The 12,925-nt window shown below is 32.7% G+C and overlaps 1 long non-coding RNA gene across 1 annotated transcript in view; it reads left to right on the top strand.

The window, feature by feature from the left end:
* The window catches only part of LOC127714598 (uncharacterized), a 53,969-nt gene extending 41,392 nt beyond the window's left edge, over positions 1-12,577 (top strand). Inside the window, exons 2-5 of the long non-coding RNA XR_007987808.1 lie at positions 4,674-4,796; positions 6,067-6,109; positions 10,314-10,405; positions 12,419-12,577. This is a non-coding gene — a long non-coding RNA (uncharacterized LOC127714598). The remainder of the gene's footprint in view (positions 1-4,673; positions 4,797-6,066; positions 6,110-10,313; positions 10,406-12,418) is intronic.
* The last annotated feature ends 348 nt before the right edge of the window (positions 12,578-12,925 follow it).

Genomic DNA, 12,925 nt, shown 5'->3' with positions numbered 1-12,925 from the left:
CAGGACAACTGAAAACAAACCTTGGATCACGCATGGGAATGTTCCTACTGAAAACAAACCTTGGATCACGCATGGAAATGCTCCTACTGAAAACAAACCTTGGATCACGCATGGACATGTTCCTACTGAAAACAAACCTTGGATCACGCATGGAAATGTTCCTACTGAAAACAAACCTTGGATCACATGTGGGAATGTTTCTACTGAAAACAAACCTTGGATCACGCATGAAAATGTTCCTACTAAAAACAAACCTTGGATCACGCATGGAAATGTTCCTACTGAAAACAAACTTTGGATCACGCATGGGAATGTTCCTACTGAAAACAAACCTTGGATCACGCATGGAAATGTGCCTACTGAAAACAAACAAACCTTGGATCACGCATGGAAATGTTCCTACTGAAAACAAACCTTGGATCACGCATGGGAATGTTCCTACTGAAAACAAACCTTGGATCACGCATGGAAATGTGCCTACTGAAAACAAACCTTGGATCACGCATGGAAATGTGCCTACTGAAAACAAACCTTGGATCACGCATGGAAATGTTCCTACTGAAAACAAACCTTGGATCACATATGGCAATGTTTCTACTGAAAACAAACCTTGGATCACGCATGGAAATGTTCCTACTGAAAACAAACCTTGGATCACACATGGAAATATTCTTACTGAAAACAAACCTTGGATCACGCATGGAAATGTTCCTACTGAAAACAAACCTTGGATCACGCATGGGAATGTTCCTACTGAAAACAAACCTTGGATCACGCATGGAAATGTTCCTATTGAAAACAAACCTTGGATCACATGTGGTAATGTTTCTACTGAAACCAAACCTTGAATCACATATGGCAAAGTTTCTTCTTGAACCAAACCTTGGGATCACGTGTGGCAATGTTTCTACTGAAACCAAACCTTGGGTCACGTGTGGCAATGTTTCTACTGAAACAAAACCTTGGATCCCAAAGGGCAATGTATCTACTGAAACTAGTCCTTGGGATTACTTCTGGTAATATTTCTACTGAAACCAAACCTTGGATCCCGCGTGGTAATTTATCTACTGAAACCAAACCTTGGAATCACATGTGGTAATATTTCTACTGAAACCAAACCTTATGATCACTAGTGATAATGTTTCTAGTAAAACAAAACCTTGAGATCACATGTGGCAAAGTTTCTACTGAAACTTAACCTTGGGATCATGCGTGGAAATGTTTCTACTGAAAACAAACCATGGGATCACGCGTGGCAATGTTTTTACTGAAACCAAACCTTGGGATCACATGTGGCAATGTTTCTGCTGAAACTAAACCTTGGGATCACGCGTGGTAATGTTTCTACTTAAACCAAACCTTGGGATCACATGTGGCAGAGTTTCTACTGAAATCGAACATTGGGATCACATGTGGCAAACTTGTTACTGAAACCATACCTTGGGACCACATGTGTCAATGTTTCTACTGAAACTAAACCTTGGGATCACGCGTGGTAATGCTTCTACTGAAACCAAACCTTGGGATCACATGTGGCAAGTTTTTACTGAAATCGAACATTGGGATCACATGTGGCAAAGTTTTTACTGAAAACAAACCTTGGGACCACATGTGGCAATGTTTCTACTATACTAAACCTTGGGATCACGTGTGGCAGTTTCTGCTGAAACAAAACATTTGGATCACATGTGGTAATGTTTCTATGGAAACCAATCTTGGGATCACGTGTGGCAATGTTCAATCTGAAACCAAACCTTGGGATCACGTGTGGCAATGTTTCAACTAAAACCGAACCTTGGGATCACATGTGGCAAGGTTATACTAGAACCAAACCTTGGGGTCAACTGTAGCAAAGTGTCTACTGATACGGAACCTTGGGATAACATGTGGCAAAGTTTCTACTGAAACCAAACCTTGGTATAACATGTGGCAAAATTTCTAACCTTTGGATCACGTGTGGCAGTGTTTCTACTGAAACAAAACCTCGGGATCACTTGTGCAATTTTTCTACTGAAACAAAATCACGTGAGATTTTGAGATTTCAACAGTGAAAAAAGACTACGTTTCATAATAAATCCTTGATTGGGTATGTTCAAACTTCTAGGAATTCAGGATCACATTGCTTTCTTCAAAATATGTTGAAATAGGTATTTATGTATTTCAATATCTTCCTCATTATTAGTTTTATAATGCATTCTATATAATTTATATCCCACCTGGTATAGATGGATCCTTTTATATCCTACATGTAAATAAGATATCAAAAGGATGTCATTTGTAGACTTTCAACTGATGAATCACATTTTTCATGATTCTCATACGGAATGTACTCAGTATTTTATTTTCTATATATAAAATGAAGATGGAACGGTTTTAATTGTGTGCGTTTGAAATTTATTCAATATATAACACCATACAAAAATAACTTGACATTGAGACAACTGTCCTCCAAACACCACATGCCATATATGTAATCCATTGTATACATTTATAATGCACATATCATATATACATTAAAACGAATTGTTCAGAGAACAACTAAAGGCCGTTCCACTCAAATCAAATTCACTTTTAGATAAAAAAAAAAATGGATGAAAAATAACATAGTAGTCAACTGATTCCAAAAATAAATACTTTAGGGAACTTTTTCATGAAATAATGGAGATAATAAGCCTCTTTCGGTTAAGTCAAAGTCACTTCCGGTGTCAAATAATAGCTTACTCTAAAATGATTCCAAAATACATGGTGTGTATGCAGCTCTCATTGGAAGAAGAGAGATAGTATGCTACTTCAGGTTTCAAATGATAGATTACTTCACACTGGTTCCAAAAATATGGTTTCTAGATCATTTAACATGAAATTAGTGCAAACATGACTCCTTCTGGTTTACACAAGGTCACTTCCGGTTGACATGTTGAAGATAATATGTCCTCCTACCTTATGCGTTTATCATGAAGCAGTATGAAGTTATAGCAAAATGGTCAAAATCAAGAGTGTTAAATTCAGATTTGACGTTAACATCAATGTTCGATATCATATGCCAAAAATCATTTTGATATCTTGCGAAACAAACAAAAAACATTTAAAGTGGCGGAAGAAAAGAAAAAAAGCTTAAAAATGAAATAATCAGAACAAAGTCAAACGGTCTTTCAAAAACCTTATAAAATGTACATAAATTATAATGTACACATTAAGTATACTGTACACATTAAGTATACTGTACACATTAAGTATACTGTACACATTAAGTATACTGTACACATTAAGTATACTGTATACATTAAGTTTGCTGTACACATTAAGTATACTGTGCATATTAAGTATACTGTGTACATTAAATATACTGTACATACTTAGTATACTGTACACATTCAATAAACTGTACACATTAAGTATACTGTACACATTAAGTATACTGTACACATTAGGTCTGCTGTACACATTTAGTAAACTGTACACATTAAGTCTGCTGTACACATTCAGTATACTGTACACATTAGGTATATTGTATACATTAAGTATACTGTACACATTAAATCTACTATACTCATTGTCTGCTGTACACATTAAGTATACTGTACACTTTAAGTCTACTGTACACATTTAGTATACTGTACATATTAAGATAACTGAACACATTAAGTATACTGTACACATTAAGTCTGCTATACACATTAAGTATACTGTACACATTAAGTATACTGTACACATCAAGTATGCTGTACACATTAAGTATACTGTACACATTAAGTATACTGTACACATTAATTATACTGTACACATTAGGTATACTGTACACATTAGGTAAACTGTACATACTAATTATACTGAACACATTACATATACTGTGCACAATAATTAAACTGTACACATTAAGTATACTGTACAAATAAAGTCTACTGTACACATGGAATATACTGTACACATTGAGAATACTGTATACATTGTGTATACTGTACACATTCAGTATACTGTACTCATTTAGTATACTGTACATATTCAGTATACTGTACACATTCAGTATACTGTACACATTAAGTACACTGTACACCTTAAGTATATTGTACACATTAAGTATACTGTACACATTTAGTATACTGTACACATTAAGTCTGCTGTACACATTAAGTATACTGTACACATTGAGTATACTGTACATACTGATTATACTGTACACATTACGCATACTGTGCACAATAAGTATACTGTACACATTGAGTATACTGTACAAATAAAGTCTACTGTACACATGGAATATACTGTACACATTGAGAATACTGTATACATTGTGTATACTGTACACATTTAATATACTGTACACATTTAGTATACTGTATACATTCAGTATACTGTACACATTAAGTACACTGTACACCTTAAGTATATTGTACACATTAAGTATACTGTACACATTCAGTATACTGTACACATTAAGTATGCTGTACACATTAAGCATACTGTACACATTACGTATACTGTACACATTAAGTATATGTACACTGTACACATTACATGTAAGTCTTCTGTACACATTACATGTAAGTCTTCTGTACACATTAAGTATACTGTACACATCAAGTATACAATATGTAATGCTATGTTATACGATCTATTTCTCTCTCGATCGATATACTTGTATGATTACTTTTAATATATATAATTATGCATTTCAGCTGCATGTTATCTATCTCCTTGTTTAAACGGTGGCACATGCCAGGACCTGTCAGGCAGTAACGGCGATGGCAAGTCCACAATTAGTTGCACGTGTACTCCAAATTATACCGGAGCAACGTGTGGTAAGTTATTATAGGATTAAACGCCTGTTTGAAGGAATTTATTGGTGTATAAACTCGACCAATTCACTCACAAACAAATAAAAGTCCACAGGACTTTTATGATAATTTTTATGTTTGTGAGTGACTTGGTACAGTTTATACACCAATAAATTCCTTTAAAAAGGCGTTTAATTCTTATAATTCTTTAAAATTGGAGATAAGGAATTTATTTTTCCACACTCGTAACCTCTATCATACGTACATTGTATATTTGTGTCACTGAATAGGCCTGGCGCATGAATATATTTGTTGGTTAACGCAAAAATATGTACTCCATGAAATTTGCAATCTGATAAAAAATAAACAACAAAAACTCTTATCATCATTCAAACGAATGTTTTGTGTTTATTATTTAATTTAACTATTAAGACCTATTAACGCGAATTGAAAATAAATTTTGTTAATGTCAAAAAATATCGAAAAATAAACAACGTCAAGAACAACTACCGGAAGTCCTCTCAACCAATCATATCAACGTATTGTCTAATATGCAAATCATATAAGAATTATTTATTAATAAATTATAAATCTGATTGTAAAGAAAAGACTATTAACGATATACTGAGTGCCAATACAAACGCAAAACAGCATACTCAAAGACATTTCTTTTATCATGTACATGAAAATAATAAGTACTTTTATTACATTGGTAGCTTTGAATTACATTGATTTCACAGTCAAATAAAAACCAATAATTTCACATGTGAAATAAACGTGGTTATTTCACTCTCTGACGTCATACAACAATAGGCGTTGTCAAGACGTCGATAACGTCGGATCAAAACAAATTGTGAATGCGTAGAAAAAAGATATAGTTCCTTACATTTTCTACATTAATTTCATTAAAAAAAGCCATTTGCCAATGTAATAAAAAGAATAACTAATCAAAGAATTCAAATATCGAAAAATATTCAACTCGTGACCGAACAACACTGATAATTAACTCATGCGCTACGCGCATTCGTGAATTAATGTGTTGTTCGGTCACTCGTTGAATATTTTTCTCTATTTGAATTCTTCGATTAGTTTTTCTATAATTATTTTATTTCGGTCATTACCATTTATTGTTTTTTTACTAAAGAGTAGAATTATATTGATATCATATTCCTTTCACAATAATGTTGCTTTCAGTTTATTTTAATTATCAATCATTGGCTTAGATAGAACAAACGAAATTAATAATTTCTACATTTTCATGAATAACGTTAAAGAAATGTTTCTTAAATTGCAGATCAGGAGCTAACTGACTCAACTGACCCAGGCTTGTCCGACGGGTAAGTTAAAAGTGTTTTTTCTTACATATTTCAAGGATCTTGTCTAAATGTATAATTTGCAAACGAGAAGTTTTACCTTGGTGCTGTCAATGGCAAATATTCAAATAAAAATATTCACAGGTATGTTTAACGTTCCATCTAGACGTATTTAAACATTCGCCGTTCTATGAAGAACCATATAACAACTTAATTTAACCTTGAGAAGACACATCATACAACCGGCCTAAATCATTTGTTCAACATCCGACGGATACGTTCCCACACCGCTGTATTATTGAGAAGCGTATAAGGAAGTCGGTGTGTATTTAAATTAATTTTCTCCAAATTACAATTTCTTAAATTAATCGGAGTTAGAACAGTTTTATAATACTATGCTTAGTCAAAATGGGTTGGTTTAGTGAGTCAGTGGGATATTTTTATCGTCCTTTTTCAGAAACCGGTGAAGATTTAAGATTGCAAGTATTCGATATATGAGTGTTTTAATTTACCTGACCGTAGCAAAATCATTGCGATTCCTTTTTCTGTTTTAGTTTTATTTAAAATTCATACGGAGAATTTGGATACCGTGATCACGTGTGAATCATTTTCATTCAAGGGGTCTTTCGTAAATGTAATTCCCTAATCATAATGCTGCAATTTTTTCCCGAAAGTGCACATACAATCTACGGATAAGTTTCTTTTAGTATAAATTAGTGTAAAAAAAAGAGGCTGAAGAGACCAAGGGGACATTCATAACTCATAAGTCGAAGTACTGACAACGCCATGGCAAAAAACAAGCGACGAAAAGAAAAACCACTGCATAAATAACTGTAGATTGAGCTACACGAACATCACTATAAACCGGGGATCTTATAAGGTGCTCCAACCGACCATCATTGTAAGTGTTTCAATGTAAAATTCAGGATTCGAGGCAGACTTAAATGTAACTGTACATTTTATCTGAGATGTCATTAATTTAAAAGTCAATGGGATATATCCGTTTAACAAAGTCATCACTTATTAGAGGAACATAAAGTTTAAGGAAAATGCTTTCTTCTTTTTGGTCTTCCTGAGATTGATTGATTGATTGTCGATTGTTTCACGTTCAGTGGCATATATTTCATGCATGTTAAGGACGAGAACATTTAACACAACATGTGCTAACATGTAGACCATCCAGGATGAAAGTCTGGGAGATTTGGACTGCCACTGGAAAATGAGGGTATAATGGATAGAGACAGAAACTTCGCCTTGCAACAAGTCACTTACGGACCCCACAAACAGTTGTTGCAAAGGTTCTATATATTATACGTGCAGAGAGCAGGCACTCTTTTTACACGAGGCATCGAATTTAACGTCACTATTCTGACCGGACGTGGCTGCGTAATTGTATATCCCGCACAGCCAAATGGATGCCCCACTTTGGCAAGGGTTTTTACTGCAGTCCGAAGAAGACCATGTGACCGTATTTCTATTCCCAAGGCACCCTTTGCGGTGTCTTTCTGAGAAGCTCCTGTGTTAAGTTGTCGCATTAGAGCCTCATTTAGGATTGTGAACGGAAAGTAAATAGACGTTCTGTTTAAAATTTTTGTGATTGTTTTATGTACTTGAGGGTTTTTATAATTAATTTGCTATTTTTCTTTTAATTACATTATTGACTTCAACAATATACTGTATTTCTGCTTTAAATATTTTAAAGATATCTATTTTTTTTTCTTTTTGATTCAGAGATATAATTTGATTTATAAATAGAAAAAAATATTATAGTCAAAAGGTAGTTAATTTCATAGTAAGCTTCATCGTTTATTTTATATCCTACTATAAGATTTTCCATATTTAGAATGCTTTCATTGAAACCTAAGAAGTTAAGTAGGCTTAACATTTTTGATATAAAATCATTGTTGTAGCTGCAAGAGAGATAAACGGTATAAATCTTAGGAAATGTGTTTTATCGTGAAATATGTTGAGTTATTTCAACAATATTTATTAGACTGAACAAATTTTTAAAACATCTTGTTTTCATTGAAGAAATGAAAATATGAAAAATGAACAATTTTCTTCCTTGTGCTACATAATAACAGAGGTGCATGATCATATCCGTCCACTTGTTGACTCTGGGATTTTAATAAAACTAGTGTAGATCATATATATATAATATAGAAATGTACATGTAAACGTTTAAACCGAGACGCATGTTCTGGTATGTCAGGCCATTTGCATTTGAAAGAAAAATCAGTTTAGTATGAGATTAAAACCATTAAATGAATATGGAACTATGATAGTACTATTTCTTATTTTTGTATGAAGTTCTTCCATATTATCGTGTAGTATCATGTGTGATATTGAAGTTGCATGACTAAATCGGAACTCTAAATGACTGTCAAACAGAGAGTGTCGGTAAAAAATTTTTCAACTCGGAACAATCCATTGCCAGTGTGTGAATGATCATCGTTAAAACTTTTTTTCTACAAAATGGGTGCACTCGACTCCAATCTTAATTGACTAGAATTGTCAGTTTTCCTATCGAAGGTCGGTGGTTTTCTCCGGGCACTCCGGCTTCCTCCACCAATAAAAACTGGCCGCCACGAAATAGCCCAAATGTGGCGCTTAAAAGTGGCGTTAAAACACCAACAATCAATCTATAAAATGGCGTGTATTTATGAGCATTATTTCCTTAACACTAAAATTGAAGTTATTTCATGTTATACTTAAATTTTCAATTTCGATTTTTTTCTGCTTTAGGCTATGGCTTGATTAATAAATTCGCACGCAGTTAATATTTGTATCTTATTATCTACATAAAGTTTGAACTAATTCTATTGTTAAAAGGCCTTGCAGCGTCGTGTACTGTTAGTATAGATGTCATAACTCACAAAAATAGGCTCGTATTGCAAGTCGCGGTTGGTATTTGATATATCAACGTGTCGAAAACTCGAAAATGTGTTTATCGTATACGGATTCTGGTCATTTTCCGTCCTCAATTATTTATTCTTAAATAAATTTTCCTACATGAAGTAAGCAGGATTATTTCTGCTTTCAATTTGTGATAAATGTATTCTCGCATTGAGACGTCGCTCTGAAGTTCTGCTCTGTTCATAAGATAGAATTTTCTTTTACTTTGCCAGAATGAAGATTTTTTTCATGCTTTTTTCGAAAATATAATAAAAAGTATGAGTTACCGTGCTATTTTTCAAGCTACGAGTCGTGCAAAATTGCCCAAATTTGCATAGATTGTTCATGAAAAATCACTTTTTTGTGAATAAAAAGTAATCTATGACATAGAATTTTGAAATAAAATATGAAAAGATAGGTTTTAACATATGCTTTAAGAATTAAAAAGAAATACCTTGTTTTCTTTCTACAAGTAAAAATTGAAAATTTCTCTATCATTCCTTTATAAAAGTTATACTATTTGAGCTACATGTACCTCCCCTTAAATTGCTAAGTTGACAATTTGATTCGAACAAACACAAATATTTATTATTTGATAAATCAGTCTGAATAATGCAATAAATCACTTATTTTTCTTTATTCCAATAAACAGTCTAACCCCTTTATTGCAAATGTGTCTCAAAACTTGAAGATTTAAGCAAAGAACTAGACCTATTGTGAACTGCTATTTTAAATCCAAGATGGCGGTATACAGTTAATCTCCCTTAATATGGATTTCACTACAGCATCGATGATATTCCTCCGCTCGAGACAGTAACATTTTCAAAAATAAGCTTGCAAAACGTTTTAAATATTTTTAAAAAAATGGGGAAAAATAAGAAATACAGTTGTGGAATCTGTTTTCTCTAACGATTTTAGACGATACGATATGAAGCAAATTTTATCTTTCTTTTTCACTGATCTTCAAAAAGACCGTGTTCTTTTTGTTCAACGTCACCAGGCTCGATCGCCTTTTTCATGATGTCTCAAAAGCGTAATCAGAGAAATGCAAGATTTGACGTTACAATTGAATTATGACCAATGAAGAACAGAGATCTAGCGAACCACACGTTGAATATGAGAAAAAATCAACCGGTCTGGGAAAATATTAACCGGCTTAGAGTTTATATTGATAAATGTGGTTATGAAATGCTCGAAATGATATAGAAATATCTAGGAAAACGATAACAAATCTGCTTTTATTCATATTTTATTACGTCTTTATTAAGCTTGTACATGTATTCCTAGTATATACATGTATAAACAATCATTTCATTTTTGTTTTCTCTTGTAGAGAAATAGCTGGTATCGTAATTTGAAGTGTGATGCTACTAGTACTTATAGTTGTCATTGCTATAGTTATTAGGAAATTTTGTTGTCAAAAATGTAGGTATACAATTGTTTAAGGATGTAGTCAGGGGGAAATCTGGAATTTAAAAATTGATACTATAAATCAGAATTAGTTAAGGAGCAAAATAAGCTAAAATATTGATAGGTTATGGAACTCCTTTTCGAGATATTTGATTTTTAAAACGTGGCGGGAAAAGGCTGACTCGGACTTTTACCTTATATTTAGCATTTGCATTATTTGGGTCTCAAATCGGAAGAAAAGAAATCTAGAATCTGCTTACATTTTGGTAATGACCTTTTTTATGAGCTATTGAAGTCTTCTATGAAAATAAAAGTCGTTGATATGGGGCAAAATATTTTACCCTGTATCGTAGGAAAAAACCCAAGGAGTCCGAACATCTGACAAAAAGTTCCTAAACGTGACACGACTACATCCTTAATGTTAATCATAAATACTCATTATTGGTCAATAAATAGTTTATTTTTTCTAGACAAATGAGAACCCTTTGACATTAGTTTTAAATCTAATCAATGCAAGTGATCTTAACCAAACTAACATGTTGTCAAAATTTTATTGTTGTGCATACTTTTTAGTATTCAAATTGCATATGAAATTGATATGATTATAAAACTTTTAGCTAAAACGAGCGAACCATGAACTTTAAAAAGAGATAGTGTGTATATTTTACCATAATTTAAAATCTTTGTACCAAAAACATAATATTTGTGTAAAGTACTGTTTTTTCTTTCGTATGCTTTCCATTGGTGTATTTTCTGCTAAATATTTTGTATGCAAACATTTTTATGATCAATACAATCTCACCATGTATTCAATATAGAATATATGTGTAATATAGGAACAGCCAATACTAAGAGTACAATTATACACATTCCAAGTTTTCAAAGGGTATTTTATTCATCCGGTTGTGTGGGAGGCACTTTAACTCATCATTTAAAGGTTGTTTCAAAATCAAATAAAATCTTTTTAATAAAAAAAATGTTTTAAAAGGGTTGTTTTTATCTATCTTGTTGTGTTGTCATAACACTATCTTTCGAAATTTAGAGATTCACATAGTATTTTTCTTTTTGTTCTTTTTGTGATCAGTATTATTTAAAAATCATTAACATAATTGTCAGTTTTATTCATGCCTATTATTGCCATTATTTATATTTTTTATTATGAACATCTTTTTTGTGTGTTAAATTGCACAAGCAGTTGATAAAAAGTCGTCATAGAACACAGTCTCATTATGCCGATACTCAAATAGACTCATTCCATTGTTATATCAACAAATATGTCATAATATCATGACAGAGTGTTTTGTTTCAGTGTGTACTGGATTAAAATGCAAAAGGCCAATTTTAGACACGGTACCCCAGAAGCATTAGAATCTCGTGGCTAGTCACATGTCGTTTTGTTTTTATTGTGCGGTTGGGTTGCCGTCTCATTGGCATTTAATCCAATTCCATATCTTTAAATATTATTTTCTCATTTTTTGCATGTGGCCCAAAATTCCGTTTTAATAGGATTAAGCAACTACTTTGGATATATATGAAAGAATAAAATGCAACTTTTAGTTCAGTGAGAACTTTGAAAGTATACACACACGTTGAGGAAGGCGAGATATAGAAACGTATGATGTTTTGCAATTATTTCTTTTTGCATGACAAAAACATTCACCAGATATAAAAATAAGTGACACAATCTTACTGACAATGTAAGGATCCGAAACAAAAAATATCTGATATATAGAGCATCAATGAATTTTTTTTTCGGAGATAATTTAAAAATAAGAAGATGTGGCATGATTGACAATGAGACAACTATTTACCAGAGACCAAATGATGTAGAAGGTTAGCAACTATAGGTCACCGTACGACCTTCAGCAATGAGCAAACCCAATAACGCATAGCAAGCTACGAAATGTCCCGAAATAACATATGCAAAACAATTGAAAAGTGAAAAGTAACGGCTTGATTTATGCACAAAACAATAAACGAAAAACAAATATTATATGGTTGACAAATTTGTTTTGTTTTATTTTTCAGCGGAAAATGTTGCCATGTAATGATACAGCAATTCCATGTTAATTCAATATAACCCGTCATCAAGTCAAAGAAATCTTTTTCCGTCCTTGGCAAATAATATAGTGATCGTAATATGAGATTCTTAATATTTTGATTATTCATTTTAATTTGTTGTATACATTATCATGTCAGTTAACTGCTAGTAGTCTGTTGTTATTTATGTATTATTGTCATTTTGTTTATTTTCTTTGGTTACATCTTCTGACATCAGACTCGGACTTCTCTTGAACTGAGTTTTAATGTGCGTATTGTTATGCGTTTACTTTTCAACATTAGCTAGAGGTATAGGGGGAGGGTTGAGATCTCATAAACATGTTTAACCCCGCCGCATTTTTGCGCCTGTCCCAAGTCAGGAGCCTCTAGCCTTTGTTAGTCTTGTATTATTTTTAATTTTAGTTTCTTGTGTACAATTTGGAGTTTAGTATGGCGTTCATTATCACTGAACTAGTATATATATTTGTTTAGGGG

Source organism: Mytilus californianus, unplaced genomic scaffold, assembly GCF_021869535.1.
Source record: "Mytilus californianus isolate M0D057914Y unplaced genomic scaffold, xbMytCali1.0.p SCAF_9, whole genome shotgun sequence".
Lineage (NCBI taxonomy): Eukaryota > Metazoa > Mollusca > Bivalvia > Mytilida > Mytilidae > Mytilus > Mytilus californianus.
This window is presented reverse-complemented; position numbering and strand designations above follow the sequence as displayed.